Consider the following 17,711-nt stretch of genomic DNA (forward strand, 5'->3'; position numbering starts at 1 on the left):
CTTGGTAGAACATTTTATACATTATGAATGAAAACACTCACAAAATTGGTCCAATATTCTACGATGTTTATTATTTATTTCACAAACCGGTTTTCGGCTGTTACTCCATTATCAGATACAAAGATAAATATGCGGTGCAATTAAATTTTGTTTGATAAAAGGTTATATACTAGCGTATCTACACAGTATCTCCATTTCCAGAGATGAAAATGTTAATGTTGGATACGAAAAAAACGAGAGGAATTATTTCAGCATAAATTCGATGTAAGAGTATGTAACTAAGAAACATATGTGACATATCAACTAGTGAACTACATACAAATTACAATAGTTGTTCATAGAAGAAAATAAATTTGACAATAAAGTTTGATGACCTGTTCCAAGGGTGGCGATGAACAAGGACCTATTAAAGACACGAGTGTAATGTTCAGCCACGTCCTTTGAACATATCACAAAAGTTTATCACTAAATTTCTTTTCTATTATTTCTGTTCTTCTCGGGGAAGATCAGTTTGGATTCCGTAGAAATGTTGAAACACTTGAGGCAATACTGACCCTACGACTTACCTTAGAAAACAGATTAAGGAAAGGCAAACCTACGTTTCTAGCATCTGTAGACTTAGAAAAAGCTTTTGACAATGTTGATTGAATACTCTCTTTCAAATTCTGAAGGTGGTAGGGGTAAATTGCAGGGAGCGAAAGGCTATTTACAGTTTGTACAGAAAGCAGATGGCAGTTAAAAGAGTCGACGGGCATGAAAGGGAAGCAGTGGTTGGGAAGGGAGTGAGACAGGGTTGTAGCCTCTCCCCGATGTTATTCAATCTGTATATTGAGCAAGCAGTAAAGGAAACAAAAGAAAAATTTGGAGTAGGTATTAAAATCCATGGAGAAGAAATAAAAACTTTGAGGTTCGCCGATGACATTGTAATTCTGTCAGAGACAGCAAAGGACCTTGTACCCTCAAGAGCAGCTGAACGGAATGGACAGTGTCTTGAAAGGAGGATATAAGATGAACATCAACAAAAGCAAAACGAGGATAATGGAATGTAATCGAATTAAGTCGGGTGATGCTGAGGGAATTAGATTAGGAAATGAGACACTTAAAGTAGTAAAGGGGTTTTGCTATTTGGGGAGCAAAATAACTGATGATGGTAGAAGTAGATAAGATATTAAATGTAGACTGGCATTGGCAAGGAAAGCGTTTCTGAAGAAGAGAAATTTGTTAACATCGAGTATAGATTTAAGTGTCAGGAAGTCGTTTCTGAAAGTATTTGTACGGAGTGTAGCCATGGATGGAAGTGAAACGTGGACGATAAACAGTTTAGACAAGAAGAGAATAGAAGCTTTCGAAATGTGGTACTACAGAAGAATGCTGAAGATTAGATGGGTAGATCACATAACTAATGAGGAGATATTGAATAGAATTGGAGAGAAGAGAAATTTGTGGCACAACTTGACTAGAAGAAGGGATCGGTTGGTAGGGCATATTCTGAGGCATCAAGGGTCACCAATTTAGTATTGGAGGGCAGCGTGGAGGGTACAAATCGTAGAGGGAGACCAAGAGATGAATACACTAAACAGATTCAGAAGGATGTCGGTTGCAGTAGGTACTGGGAGATGAAGAAGCTTGCACAGGATAGAGTACCATGGAGAGCTGCAGCAAACCAGTCTCTGGACTGAAGCCCACAACAACAACATGAACAACATTAACATTTTCATCTCTAGAAATGGAGATACTGCGCGGATGCGATAGTAGCAGCCAAAACCGGTTTCTCAAAAAATTGTGCAAATGGCTCTGAGCACTATGGGACTTAACTTCTGAGGTCATCAGTCCCCTAGAACTTAGAACTACTTAAACCTAACTAACCTAAGGACAACACACACATCCATGCCCAAGGCAGGATTCGAACCTGTGACCGTAGCAGTCGCGCGGTTCCAGACTGTAGCGCCTAGAACCGCTCGGCCACTTCCGCCTGCCCGGGTTCCTAAACAAATAATAAATATTGCAGGATTTTACACCAATTTTGTGTGTGTTTCCATTCGTAACACTTGGTTAAAGAGTTTTTAGTGGTGTCTGTTAATTGTTATAATCCAGCTGCGACTGAAAATTTGTTAAAATCTTTTACACGTGGATTGATGGCGAATTTACTGTTTGTGATGCGCTGCACTCGTAGGAATTGAACCTCAAGACGGTCTAGAGTACATATCAAGACTTAATCCACTGGGGCGATCCAGACGGAAATCAAATTAATTATTTTTCTTAACCACAGTTTACTTTTGGCTTCTTTTTGCTATTGTCAGATTTAGAGTCAACCGTGTTCAACGCAGTAACATCAACAATATGCTCCTTAACCATTTTCACAAGCACAGTACGGAATATCTGATAGCATGTGGCAAAGCTGGTGTTCCTATGGCGCAGTTCTGCCCCTCCGATACCTACACGGGCGCCGGACGCCACAAGCTCATAAACATAAAATGATGATTCCGCGCAATTAATTGATTTAATTCTAATTAACTGGAGGCTGTCACGGGACGAATTAATTTAGCTGCGGAGATTACTGCAATTGGCATAAATCCCGCCACGTAAAAGCTCCATCGCATTAGTATTGCAATACAGCGTGCAAAATGTAATTAATTTTTTGCTCATGTTCTTCTACAAATTGAAAGTTAAACAGCGCTAGTGATATTTATTAATTGCTGCTGTCAGTATCATAACATTTAGAGGATAATAGCAGATGGTACGTTCACATTTTTAACTGCTTTGTTCATTTTATTTTTATTCTGCAGGATCCGTGTATTACCGAGACTTGATTAATGAATATGTCGTTATGTGTCCAGAACTTGAATAAAGAAGGAAATTAGATGCATCAAAACATTGGACTGCAGATATTTCAAATGAGAACAGCTGTGAAAATAAATGTAATATTAGTAATTATTCAATATGAGAAGTTTTATTACAGAGGCGACAGCTGTGGCCTATCCGTAGAAAAGACGGTTTTCTGTCTCAGTCACTTATATTTTCTTCCACAACCTGTTTCGAAGGACTACCGCTTCACCTTCCGGTGCATCAGTGGTTTACAAGAACATTTCTTTTCCTGCATATAGTTAGTTCTCTGCTTTTCGCTTCTTTACTACAAATTAATTTTTACTGTTATGTATCACTTGTTATCACAACTTGATACTGAAGTGGCACATTGTAAACAATAAGAACGCTCTTACAACATATTTAACAAGAAGCACAATGCAGGTCGTTATTAATTTGTACCACACGTAAACATGAAACAAAACCAGTCCAGAAATCGAGGAGGTATAAAACACAGTGCCTTATGTGCATTATCAGTTTACGTTGTGAATAAAAGATGTAGACAGCCTACATGCGTGTGTTGCGTCTGTAGAACTTTTTATAGAAATATATCATTATTAAAAATTTATATTCGCTAATCTCAACATATTTATCTGGCAATGAAACGATTTAATTATTTGAGCAGTGGTTACCGATTTTCTTAATTTTAAGCACTGAAGAGTAGATGGTGTATACGTTATTGTACACTCCTGGAAATTGAAATAAGAACACCGTGAGTTCATTGTCCCAGGAAGGGGAAACTTTATTGACACATTCCTGGGGTCAGATACATCACATGATCGCACTGACAGAACCACAGGCACATAGACACAGGCAACAGAGCATGCACAATGTCGGCACTAGTACAGTGTATATCCACCTTTCGCAGCAATGCAGGCTGCTATTCTCCCATGGAGACGATCGTAGAGATGCTGGATGTAGTCCTGTGGAACGGCTTGCCATGCCATTTCCACCTGGCGCCTCAGTTGGACCAGCGTTCGTGCTGGACGTGCAGACCGCGTGAGACGACGCTTCATCCAGTCCCAAACATGCTCAATGCGGGACAGATCCGGAGATCTTGCTGGCCAGGGTAGTTGACTTACACCTTCTAGAGCACGTTGGGTGGCACGGGATACATGCGGACGTGCATTGTCCTGTTGGAACAGCAAGTTCCTTTGCCGGTCTAGGAATGGTAGAACGATGGGTTCGATGACGGTTTGGATGTACCGTGCACTATTCAGTGTCCCCTCGACGATCACCAGTGGTGTACGGCCAGTGTAGGAGATCGCTCCCTACACCATGATGCCGGGTGTTGGCCCTGTGTGCCTCGGTCGTATGCAGTCCTGATTGTGGCGCTCACCTGCACGGCGCCAAACACGCATACGACCATCATTGGCACCAAGGCAGAAGCGACTCTCATCGCTGAAGACGACACGTCTCCATTCGTCCCTCCATTCACGCCTGTCGCGACACCACTGGAGGTGGGCTGCACGATGTTGGGGCGTGAGCGGAAGACGGCCTAACGGTGTGCGGGACCGTAGCCCAGCTTCATGGAGACGGTTGCGAATGGTCCTCGCCGATACCCCAGGAGCAACAGTGTCCCTAATTTGCTGGGAAGTGGCGGTGCGGTCCCCTACGGCACTGCGTAGGATCCTACGGTCTTGGCGTGCATCCGTGCGTCGCTGCGGTCCGGTCCCAGGTCGACGGGCACGTGTACCTTCCGCCGACCACTGGCGACAACATCGATGTACTGTGGAGACCTCACGCCCCACGTGTTGAGCAATTCGGCGGTACGTCCACCCGGCCTCCCGCATGCCCACTATACGCCCTCGCTCAAAGTCCGTCTACTGCACATACGGTTCACGTCCACGCTGTCGCGGCATGCTACCAGTGTTAAAGACTGCGATGGAGCTCCGTATGCCACGGCAAACCGGCTGACACTGACGGCGGCGGTGCACAAATGCTGCGCAGCTAGCGCCATTCGACGGCCAACACCGCGGTTCCTGGTGTGTCCGCTGTGCCGTGCGTGTGATCATTGTTTGTACAGCCCTCTCGCAGTGTCCGGAGCAAGTATGGTGGGTCTGACACACCGGTGTCAATGTGTTCTTTTTTCCATTTCCAGGAGTGTATATCACATAGTATGCTTGAATCTTCTAGAAACTTCATTGCCTTCGCGTCAGCTTTGTCACTGATTATTCTCTTTCAGTGTTTTCTATTGTGAATCAAATTTTTCCATCCTTGAAAGAGATTAATTTTGTGCCCCTTCGTTTATGAAGTATTGTCAGTATTGTCGAAAGCATGCGTGCCCTATGTCCTTGATATAAGTCTCTACAGCAGATTTGTCTGAAGAAATGCTACCAGCAGGAACTGTTCCATTACCATCTGGAATGATTGGTAGTCTGGATTGGGTAAATGTGCGGGAATTCATTGTACATTAACAGTTTGGTTTTCCTTTTCTATTTATTTTAGTGAGTTGTTCAAAATGGTTCAAATCGATATAAGCACTATGGGACTTAACATCTGAGGTCATCAGTCCCCTAGAACTTAGAACTACTTAAACCTAACTAACCTAAGGACATCACACACATCCATGCCCGAGGCAGGATTCGAACCTGCGACCGGAGCAGCAGCGCGGTTCAGAACTGAAGCGCCTGTAACCGCTCGGCCACAGCGGCCGGCTTAGTGAGTTGTAATTACTGTAACGTAATCACATGTACATAATAGAATGACTACATGTTTAATAATACAACGCTAGTAATTATTCAACACAAGAATTGTCTCATAAGACAGCTGTGGCGTATCAATAAGAAAGACAAAACACAGTGTCTTCTTGCATTCTGATTAATTACATAATAACACCAACACAATTAAACCAACATAAAGTATTTAGGAATATTAAGTTTCTTCTTGAGTTGTTACGGAAAAAGTAAGAAAAGCTAGATGCATGTATACCAAGTGGGCGTTATTTACATTGATAATAGCTCCTCGAATTATATTATTGACAGACTTGTGTAAAGACTACATCCCTTGCCTCAACAAGCACTATTTTACATATGGCGCAATACTCTATGGAGACGATTCTTTCCACAGGAGATTTTGGTATCGTTTTAATGAACATACCAGTGTACAGTAACATGTTTTCTCCTCTGTCTGGTATGCCGCGCGGGATTAGCCGAGCGGTCAGGAGCGCTACAGTCATGAACTGTGCGGCTGGTCCCGGCAGAGGTTCGAGTCCTCACTCGGGCATGGGTGTGTGTGTTCGTCCTTAGGATAATTTAGGTTAAGTAGTGTGTAAGCTTAGAGACTGATGACCTTAGCAGTTAAGTACCATAAGATTTCACACACATTTGAACATTTTATGCTGTCTGGTATGTACAGTCTCCCTTACTCGACCCCGAGAGAGGCGTTGGAAGTACTTATAATTTAAACAAAGTAAATTTACGGTTGTATTTCCCGTCAGTATTGACCTCACTGGAGACAAAGCAGAGGTTCAGATTGAAGAAGCATGTGGGATGAAACACAGCATAACCTTTTCAAGGTAACCGGCTGAGTCCCTACAATTTGCCTAACGCCTTTGAGGAAAAGCACGAAATACCTTACTCTGAGTGACAGATAGATATTTGAGCCGCGAGACTTCCAGATATGATTCAGTAATCAAATTATATCTCTAACAACCACTTACAATTGGTTCAACGAAGGCTTTTAATCAGATACAAAACTCCTCCTAGCTTAATATTACTATAGACAAAAAGCTTTTAAGGAGATCAGCGACTATATTGGCATTAAATGTATGAACACTTCTCTTGATAGCCAACATAATTTAATTTGTGTTATACTTTAGCGTTTCTAATAAATATACGAGAGCTGGCGTTTACAATCTACACTACTAGCCATTAAAATTGCTACACCAAGAAGAAATGCAGATGACAAACGGGTATTCATTGGACAAATATATTATACTAGAACTGACATGTGATTACATTTTCACGCAATTTGGATACATAGATCCTGAGAAATAAGTACCCAGATCAACCACCTCTGGCCGTAATAACGGCCTTGATACGCCTGGGCATTGAGTCAAACAGAGATTGGATGGCGTGTACAGGTACAGCTGCCCATGCAGCTTCAACACGATACCACGGTTCATCAAGAGTAGTGACTGGCATATTGTGACGAGCCAGTTGCTCGGCCACCATTGACCAGACGTTTTCAGTTGGTGAGAGGTCTGGAGAATGTGCTGGTCAGGGCAGCAGTCCAACATTTTCTGTATCCAGAAAGGCCCGTACAGGACCTGCAACATGCGGTCGTGCATTATCCTGCTGAAATGTAGGGTTTCGCAGGGATCGAATGAAGGGTAGAGCCACGGGTCATAACACATTTGAAATGTAACGTCCACTGTTCAAAGTTCCGTCAATGCGAACAAGAGGTGACCGACACGTGTAACCAATGGCACTCCATACCATCACGCCGGGTGATACGGCAGTATGGCGATGACAAATAAACGCTTCCAACGTGTGTTCACCGCGATGTCGCCAAACACGGATGCGACCATCATGATGCTGTAAACAGAACCTGGATTAATCCGAAAAAATGACTTTTTGTATTCGTGCACCCAGGTTAGTCGTCGAGTACACCATCGCAGGCGATCCTGTCTGTGATGCAGCGTCAAGGGTAACCGCAGCAAAGGTCTCTCAGCCGATTGTCCATGCTTCTGCAAACGTCGTCGAACTGTTTGTGCAGATGGTTGTTGTCTTGCAAACGTCCCCATCTGTTAACTCAGGGATCGAGACGTGACTGCACGATCCGTTACAGCCATCCGGATAAGACGCCCGTCATCACGACTGCTAGTGATACGAGGCCGTTGGGGTCCAGCACGGCGTTCCGTATTACTCTCCTGAACCCACCGATTCCAAATTCTGCTAACAGTCATTGGATCTCGACCAACGCGAGCAGCAATGTCGCAATACGATAAACCGCAATCGCGATAGGCTACAATCCAACCTTTATCAAAGTCGGAAACGTGATGGTACGAATTTCTCCTCTTTACACGAGGCGTCACAACAACGTTTCACCAGGCAACGCCGGCCAACTGCTGTTTGTCTTTGAGAAATCGCGCCGGCCGAAGTGGCCGTGCGGTTAAAGGCGCTGCAGTCTGGAACCGCAAGACCACTACGGTCGCAGGTTCGAATCCTGCCTCGGGCATGGATGTTTGTGGTGTCCTTAGGTTAGTTAGGTTTAACTAGTTCTAAGTTCTAGGGGACTAATGACCTCAGCAGTTGAGTCCCATAGTGCTCAGAGCCATTTGAACTATTTTTTTGAGAAATCGCTTGGAAACTTTCCTCATGTTAGCACGTTGTAGGTGTCGCCACGGGGGCCAACGATGTGTGAATGCTCTGAAAAGCTAATCATCTGCATATCACAGCATCTTCTTCCTGTCGGTTAAACTTCGCGTCTGTAGCACGTCATCTTCGTAGTGTAGCAATTTTAATGGCCAGTAGTATAAAATAAGGGCACACAGGATTTGATTTCAATACGCAATTCAGAGATCATGCTTATGCTAGCAGAGTGCGTTGTGCTGCTGCGAACTTCCATTCCATTAACAAAAGAATTGAAATTATGTTAACAGTTCATGAATTCAAAGGAAATAAGATTGTCGCACACCACAAAAAGCCAGATGGTGTTACAAATGAGAAGTGCTATCACTAGAAATTGATTTTTCTCCGTTCTTCGACCTCTTATATTAGCTCTAGTCTTCTCTATAGTAACGAAACAACACTGTACTGGATTACGCGCCTCTGAAAATACTGTGACAACAATGATACATTTTCATCTGCTGAAGTTATTTTCTTGTCGTAAGCATACCTGTATTTGAATATTTTGTTTAATGAGACATATGGGAATCGTATTTTATTCTTTATCTTATTTCAATTGTAAAACCAGTGATTTTATTATTATTATTTTTTTTAACATTTATACGTTTCACTTTTTGTTTTGTGCTGTGCACTGAGATATGCAGCTTTCGAGATGTCATTATTATGGCTATGCTTTTTTCGTCTGGGTTGGAGGTGTAACATTCATTGGCGTCATGTTGTGAAACAGCTATGACTGATGATCTCGATTTTATCGCGTGAATACAATGACTGATGACCTGGATGTTAGAATATAACCTGCTGCTGGGTCATTTGTGTCAGTCGTTCCTCTTAATCGAAATAACAGACCTCGATCCCTTTGCTTCCACATGGTGGTTTTAATCTTCTTATAATTTTGATTTTGCCATAAAGTGTTGGTTTTAAACAGTATTTCAGTGTGCACCGTGCTGGCGTTGTGACTGTTAGGGACTGTGTAAGTAGGCTGTTTAGGTTTTTTTATTGGTAACGCCACCTCTGTATGAAAATCACTGGCTGTGCTGTGTGCAGTCTGTGGCTGCTTTACATTGTTGTAATACTCGCCATTGTAGTGTTAGGCAGCTGGCTGTGAACAGCGCGTAGCGTTGCGCAGTTGGAGGTGAGCCGCCAGCAGTGGTGGATGCGGGGAGAGAGATGGCGGAGTTTTGAAATTTGTCATGAACTGCTATATTTATATATGATGATATCAAGGTAAATACATTGTTTGTTCTCTATTAATATCTTTCATTTGCTAACCATCCCTATCAGTAGTTAGTGCCTTCCATAGTTTGAATCTTTTATTTAGAATTGTTTAAAAAGGGGACGTTTCATATGTCGACCCTAAGCCGAGGATACCTCACTGGAATCTTCTGATTTTTTCTTGTAGTTTGTGTAATTAGTGTAGATTTTGTTTATTGCTAGCGCGTAATTATAGAGAGAATTTCCTTTGTAGTTGTAGTTTTTCATTGTTGTACAGTAAAACAGTTGTGGCATACATGTAGATTTGCAGCAAGTTTTTCGCAGCTGCGCTTGCAGTTAACTAAATATTATTTTCAGTGCTATGTTAATGTGTTCTCTTATTTTTGCTCTTCAAATTGTGCTTTTCTGTGTTGTCGTGTGAAATATTGTGACAATAATGGCGTGTGAAAAACGTAATACTAGGCTCCAAAGTAAACTGAGAAATGACAGTGAAGACGAAAGCAGTGTGATAGCGCCGCAGAGTAATGAATTAACAGACATTCAAAGTAGTAATTTGGTAACTGTGCATAGGGAAATGGAGCAGGCGGCAAACAATGGCGTGGACAGTGAAACAATTAGTGAAGAGGGACGCATTATCGATCGATCGGTCGGCAACAGCTTGCCTCAGGAATCGGGAATGACAGGACACAATTTTGCAAATACTGTAGACTCAGGTTTTGGGTTCTCACCGTTTTCTCAAATGAGTCAAGACACATTTTCCACTTGTCAAAATGTGAATGTTGCCGGTGCAACTTCACTGCCGAAAAGCACTGAGGAACATGTTTCAGACACCAGTGCATTGTTATTACAATTAATGCAACAAATGGGACAAAAGCTTGAAAAGTTAGACACACTGGAACAAAATCGGAGACAAACACAACAACAGCTTCAAAAGTTAGACTCATTGGAACAAACTCTTGAACAAACGCGTGAAGATTTAACTACTGAGTTACATAACATTGAATCGAAATGTCAAAAAGTCTGTAATGACGTAAAAACTCAAATTTGTGAGCATTTTCAACCTATTTTTTCGCGGCATGAAAATGCATTACAGAATCACGAAGCAGCCATAAAAGAACTGCAAATTATTGTTCATGAAAATCATGAGACCTTGCAAGCTAAATTTGACTCAGTTGCATCTACCGATTCGGTTACGCAACTTGCAAAAACTCAGGAAAACTTTAAGGACACAGTAGATACTCTGAAACTTGGTTCAGAAAAACACACTGAAGAAATAAGTACACTATCGGAAAAAGTAGCCGAACTTTCGGATCAGGTCACTAACTTATCTACAAAGGTAGATGATAATCTGAATGACACAAGACCCGTAGCCTTCACTGACACAGAAGAGTATGAACAAATAAGAAAATTCAAACAAAATCAGAATCAAATTAGAGAAATCCGGGAAGTACAAGATCAGCTGACACAGGTAATACAAGAATTACGTATTTCAGAGGACACTCGCGCTCCAACACGGGAAGAGGGACTTAGAAACACGGAAAAGCCGCAAAATAATAACACAGGGCATTTCGGAAGTTATGAAAGAAATTGGCAATGTGCACCGAATTTTGAGATGGAACGGCCGACACGGCCTAACAATGACCGATATGCGACTCGCCGACATGATGATTTTGACTATAAGCTGTTCATTACTACACGTAAATTCAAAACATTTAAGAATTCTGGCAACGACATTCATCCACAAGCGTGGCTCCATCAATTCTCTCATTGTTTTCTTCCCAACTGGTCATTGGAGCACAGGTTAGAATTTATGTGTGGCTGCTTAGAGAATGAACCAGCTGTAAGAATGCGATCAGTCATTCACGATTGTCACAGTGAAGGAGAATTTTATCATGCCTTCCTCTAGCATATTGGTCTCAAGCTGCACAAGACCGAGTAAAACATGGTATCATAATGATGAAACATTTCGAACAATCTGAATTCTCCAGTCTTGTGAAATATTTTGAAGACATGTTGCACAAGAATCAGTACCTGTCAAACCCATACAGCCCCTCAGAACTCATCCGCATTTGCTTAATCAAATTACCTGAACATTTACGACGTATTATTTTAGCAGGACGTTGCAAAGAAGACATTGAGGCTTTTCAGGGACTCCTACAAGAATTAGAAATTGACACAGACAGTCGCGGGATGCGAAAACAGGAAAACAATCACTACAGGTCACATCCGTCACAATTCCGTGACGACAGAAACAATAACTGGCCGCGACAAGCCTATTCTTATAACGCAAATCGTGACCAAAACAGACACCACCCATATGACAACCATTGGCAAAGTAATAGTTACAGAGAAAGATCGCATTTCCGTAGTAATGAATATGACAGAGATAACCATAGAAACAGACAATATGGTAATCAGAACTGTTATTATCAAGGGAGACAGAATAATTTCAGACGCAACAGTTCAGCGCGCAGTTACGATTCAGGGAGAAATTCTCCACCACGTGACCGACACGAAAGAAACTGTGTAAACTACCGACAAAACGACAGATCTGAATTCCATCAGAACTGGCGAGCTTTAAACAGAGCTGGGCCCTCTCGGCAAGGCGAATTTGTGGAAGTTAGGCCTCCTAATTCCAGTAACAACGCGCGGCAACAAAGAGACAGACAATGACTCGCACCGCAGGCATACACGTGCGCCGGTTGGCTCCGAGAAAAATAACATTATATCTGGTACTGCTAATGAGATTTTAATGCAACATTTTGGTTTACTTGAAAATATATTCTGGATTTAAAGTACTTTCTGTGAGATACCAGACGCCACAGTGGTTAGTTTATGTGACAGCTACACGGTTTTATCACGACGCTACTAATAAGTGACAATTTATATTATTGCTTTTGCGCTGTTTCTGGTTTATATCTGCACAGATCCTGGAAAGTAAAACATGTTTTAGTAGTAACTTTTGTGGTATAGCAACAATGAGACAGCCTTTTTCGTGGCACAACAATACGTTACTGTACAGTACTTTCTTCATCACGCCAATAAGCATAATAACTACGATATCTATACGCAAAGCATTTCACTTATCATGAGGTAAGTACATTGACTTCTGCAGAACTTAGCTTTCGGAGGACGATAACTACGACACTTCCACAGAGATTATGTTACAAGACGCACAGTTTAGCGCTACAGTACACGTATTTGAGTGATCAATTTTATACTTAAAACATTTATTTTTAAAGATTTTTGAATTACAAAGAAAGTTTTCCGTGATATATTTCATTCCATTGGTGTAATCTGTAACACCTGAGGGTATAATTACATTAATCCTCAGGGGGGTACACACTCACTTTGTGTACCATGTGTGTCGCAACCACAAGGAACCCTAGCTAATATGGTATTTGCTTATACAACTTTACACATCGGTACCATATTTCTCTAACACACAAATTACACAGCTATCTGATCATGTAACTGAGAGATAAACTTTTTTTATTACATCAGTGACATATGTTTACGCAATTACAGAGTTGGATTACTTCACACTTACGAAATTGTATTTTGTCTGTACTGTGTGATCTGTTCATATTTTTTCGGAACCATTGTGATACTATGAGAGCTTTGAATGATATATTTGGTAAGGGAGCATGATTTTAAAGTACGTTTGAGGTAAATGACACTACTGAAATGAGCAGAGAATTTTTTTAGGTTTTGAAATTATTGCAGAAAGCTACGACGTTTTTGAGATTTGACTGAGGTGTTATGATGTTATTATTACGACGACGATGTGTATTATGCTGTTGAGGTATGTTTATGATCAATAAGATGATGCTACCGTATATGAGGAATAAGAAGTATGTTGGAAACCAAGAAACGTACTTTAAGAGTTATGAAATGTGCGTAAATGCGTGACTGTATCACAATGCTGACGAATATTTTATTTGGACACTTATATTTATAGGGTTTTGTTTCTACACATTTGCAACGCAAATTCTTGACCCGTGAAATTTTGTATATGAGACTGTCACAGTAGCGGAAACTGCTGTCGTAAATATTTCCGTAAGAAAGTTAAGTGACCACCTGCACATAATGCGTCGCGGGCACCCACCTGGGCGACAGCCGCCCGAAAAAAAAAAAAAAAAAAAAAAAAAGCCATTAGGCTTTCAGCGGCACAGGTAGAAAAAAAAGGGAGGCCATTGTCCGCGCTACTGACATTTCCTTGTTGAAAGCATACTGTGGAGCTCGTAATTTATGATATTTACTGAAATGCCTAATAAAATGACAAGAAATATTTTTACATCTGCACACCTGATTATGACAAGCGTCTTTCTATGAGAGTTGAGAGAATTTCTACTAACTTATGAAATGTCACATGACTACTGAATGATATTTTTATGCTTTGCTTTTCATAGTTGCTTATTTCATTTGATATCTGGTTTCCAGCTGTGTTGCAGCATTGCTTTTATAAAATGAAATGCATTTGCTAATGTGAACACTTTCTGTCAACAGATCTATTAAATAATTATTTTATGATCCACATTCTTTAAAAAAGGAGCACTTGGAAAGGAAAGAACAATAAGAAGGAACTAGTAACAGTAACACATAATTTTCTTTTCAAGTACATGGTAATATTTCTTTTACAATAAGTTGTTGTGGTGCACCACTTTAATTACATAGACATTAAGATGTGAATATACATTTCCCTTATCTGCATTGTTGTTTTTACTGTAATATTTTTTATGCTTGAGCTTTGTCATGCTTAGGTATACGTCATAGCATTTACTGCTGCTGTTTGCCAGGCATAGTGTTACTGATTTTGACTTTGTATTACTCTGTTAAGCTTTTCTTGTTGCTGCACATTGGCTCATATTAGTTGTAATGTTGAATTGCTTGGTAATTTAGATTTACTGTAGCTTGCTTTGCAAATTTCCATTTTTTTATTGCTGCTTGTATTAATTGTTTTGTGCTGCTGCATTGCCTCGTCCCTTAGTTTAGCATCTGAGCTCAGTAGATTTAAGTTAGCTTAAGAGGGGGTAGACTATATAAGAAACTAACTATGATGAATTGGAAGAAATGCATTGAGAAGATATAAGAAAATGGTTTGGCCAAAAAAAAAAAAAAAAGTAGTGTACAGTGGAGAAAAACTATTTTGAAAGAGGATGTGAACAGAATACAGAAAGCCAGCTTAGATAGTATTTTTGGGAATAATGATGAACAAAGGGAGATCTCCATGCAAGATACTGCAGTAAAACAAACCCTGTCCTTTCCCTTTCTGTTATTCCACTGTGTTTGTGTACTCTTGTATATTTATGTTCTTCCTGTCTTTATATGTTTACCTCATAAGACTTATGTTGTAGAATTTTTCTCATACTAAGTTACATTCACTATGATGAGGAATACTGTTATCCTCAAATATCATTGGCATTAATAATATGTTATTTACCTTGCAAAGATGTTTAGACATTATTTAGTCTGTTTTGTTTCAATGCTCATGTGTGAAGTTGATGTTTCAAAAGTTATTCTGATCTTTCATGTATGTACTTATGTCATAATTCCTGTAACACTGATGTACATGTTTATTTCTATTCTGTTGTAAGGCTTGTACCACAAATGTTATCTGTATTGTTATGTTCTTTAATGATGTATTTTGTACCTTTGTAATTGTATTCTTATGTTATAAAACTGTAATTGACACCAGTTCATCATATTATTAACTTGTATGTTACATTTCACTGCACACGTTTCTGTTGGTCATAGTATATGGACAATATGTGAGAAGTAGGGACTGTTAGTGTTTGCACGTGTGTTAATAATTCAGCAAGGGACTGGATAACAGCATTGCTGGTTCTAAGGACAACTCCAAAAACTTTGTGAGTGCACAAGTGGTGGTTATGGACTTGCTATATAATCCGCAAGACTCTTCAATGGTGATTGTGCACCTGCACAGTCACAACAGATGGCTGTTGGCTATCTCTACAAGGACTACAGTGGGTCTACATCAACCATCAATACCATCATCTCTACAAGGACTGCAGTGGGTCTGCACCTCTGGTGGCCCACCAATACCGTAATCTCTACCAGGACTACAGTGGGTCTGCTCTGTGATGACCTACCAATACTCTTCAAAACGTCGAATGACTCTGCTGTGGGTTTGCTATGTTGTGGCCCATTACCTGTCAGCATGTCAAGAGTCAGCACTGTCTTTCTGATGGAAGGACACTACTTCTTCAAGACGGCATGGAAATCCACTACTTCTGTGTGCATTCTCTTTTACTGTTCAGACTTTGAAAAAAAAGAAAAACACTGTAATTTTACTGTGATGAATCAAGACTGTCTTTATAGACTGTGAGAAAATTTTAGCTTTTGACCAACATTGTATCAATAAGTGTGTGCATTTGATTTCTTTGTTATTGTAATTATGAAAAATTTTTTCAAATCTGCATCGGCCACTGCCCAAACCAATTTGTAAAATTTTTTTGTGGGGAGCATGGGGGCTATGTAAGTAGGCTGTTTAGGTTTTTTTTATTGGTAACGCCACCTCTGTATGAAAATCACTGGCTGTGCTGTGTGCAGTCTGTGGCTGCTTTGCATTGTTGTAATACTCGCCATTGTAGTGTTAGGCAGCTGGCTGTGAACAGCGCGTAGCGTTGCGCAGTTGGAGGTGAGCCGCCAGCAGTGGTGGATGCGGGGAGAGAGATGGCAGAGTTTTGAAATTTGTCATGAACTGCTATATTTATATATGATGATATCAAGGTAAATACATTGTTTGTTCTCTATTAATATCTTTCATTTGCTAACTATCCCTATCAGTAGTTAGTGCCTTCCATAGTTTGAATCTTTTATTTAGCTGGCAGTAGTGGCGCTCGCTGTATTGCAGTAGCTTGAGCAGCGAAGATTTTTGTGAGGTAAGTGATTTGTGAAAGGTATAGTTTAATGTTAGTCAGGGCCATTCTTTTGTAGGGAATTATTGAAAGTCAGATTGCGTTGCGCTAACAAAATATTGTGTGTCAGTTTAAGCACAGTCGTGTATAATTTGTTCTAAGGGGACGTTTCAACTGTAATGTATTCATCCTTAGTATCAACTGAAAATACACCCAAGAGGATAGGTTCATATAATCTAATCTCAAAATAATGTTTTTGAGAGACTGAGAGAGTGAATCGAGGAATCATGTAAAGCAAGAATGAGTTATTTTGTTAAAACTATGTAAAACATCCAGGGGCAGATATGGACTCTGACCACAATCTATTGGTTATGAACTGTAGATTAAAACTGAAGAAACTGAAAAAAGGTGGGAATTTAAGGTGGTGGGACCTGGATAAACTGACTAAACCAGAGGTTGTGCAGTGTTTCAGGAAGAGCATAAGGGAACAATTGACAGGAATTGGGGAAAGAAATACAGTAGAGGAAGAATGGGTAGCTTTGAGGGATGAAGTGGTGAAGGCAGCAGAGGATCAAGTAGGTAAAAAGACGAGGGCTAGTAGAAATCCTTGGGTAACAGAAGAAATATTGAATTTAATTGATGAAAGGAGAAAATATAAAAATGCAGCAAATGAAGCAGCCAAAAAGGAATACAAACGTCTTAAAAATGAGATCGACAGGAAGTGCAAAATGGCTAGAGGACAAATGTAAGGATGTGGAGGCTTATCTCACTAGGGGTAAGGTAGATACTGCCTACAGGAAAATTAAAGAGACCTTTGGAGAAAAGAGAACCACTTGTATAAATATAAAGAGAACAGATGGAAATCCAGTTCTAAGCAAAGAAGGGAAAGCAGAAAGGTGGAAGGAGTATATAGAGGGTTTATGCAAGGGCGATGTACTTGAAGACAATATTATGGAAATGGAAGAGGATGTAGATGAAGATGAAATGGAAGATATGATACTGCGTGAAGAGTTTGACAGAGCACTGAAAGACCTGAGTCGAAACAAAGCTCCAGGAGTAGACAACATTCCATTAGAACTATTGACAGCCTTGGGACAGCCAGTCCTGACAAAACTCTACCATCTGGTGAGCAAAATGTATGAGACATGCGAAATACCCTCAGACTTCAAGAGGAATATAGTAATTCTAATCCCAAAGAAAGCAGGTGTTGACAGATGTGAAAATTACCCAACTATCAGTTCAATAAGTCTCGGCTGCAAAATACTAACGCGAATTCTTTACAGACGAATGGAAAAACTAGTAGAAGCCGACCTCGGGAAAGATCAGTTTGGATTCCGTAGAAATATCGGAACATGTGAGAAAATACTGACCCTAAGTCTTATCTTAGAAGCTACATTAAGAAAAG

The sequence above is a fragment of the Schistocerca americana genome, chromosome 6, assembly GCF_021461395.2.
Source record: "Schistocerca americana isolate TAMUIC-IGC-003095 chromosome 6, iqSchAmer2.1, whole genome shotgun sequence".
NCBI classification, from domain to species: Eukaryota; Metazoa; Arthropoda; class Insecta; order Orthoptera; family Acrididae; genus Schistocerca; species Schistocerca americana.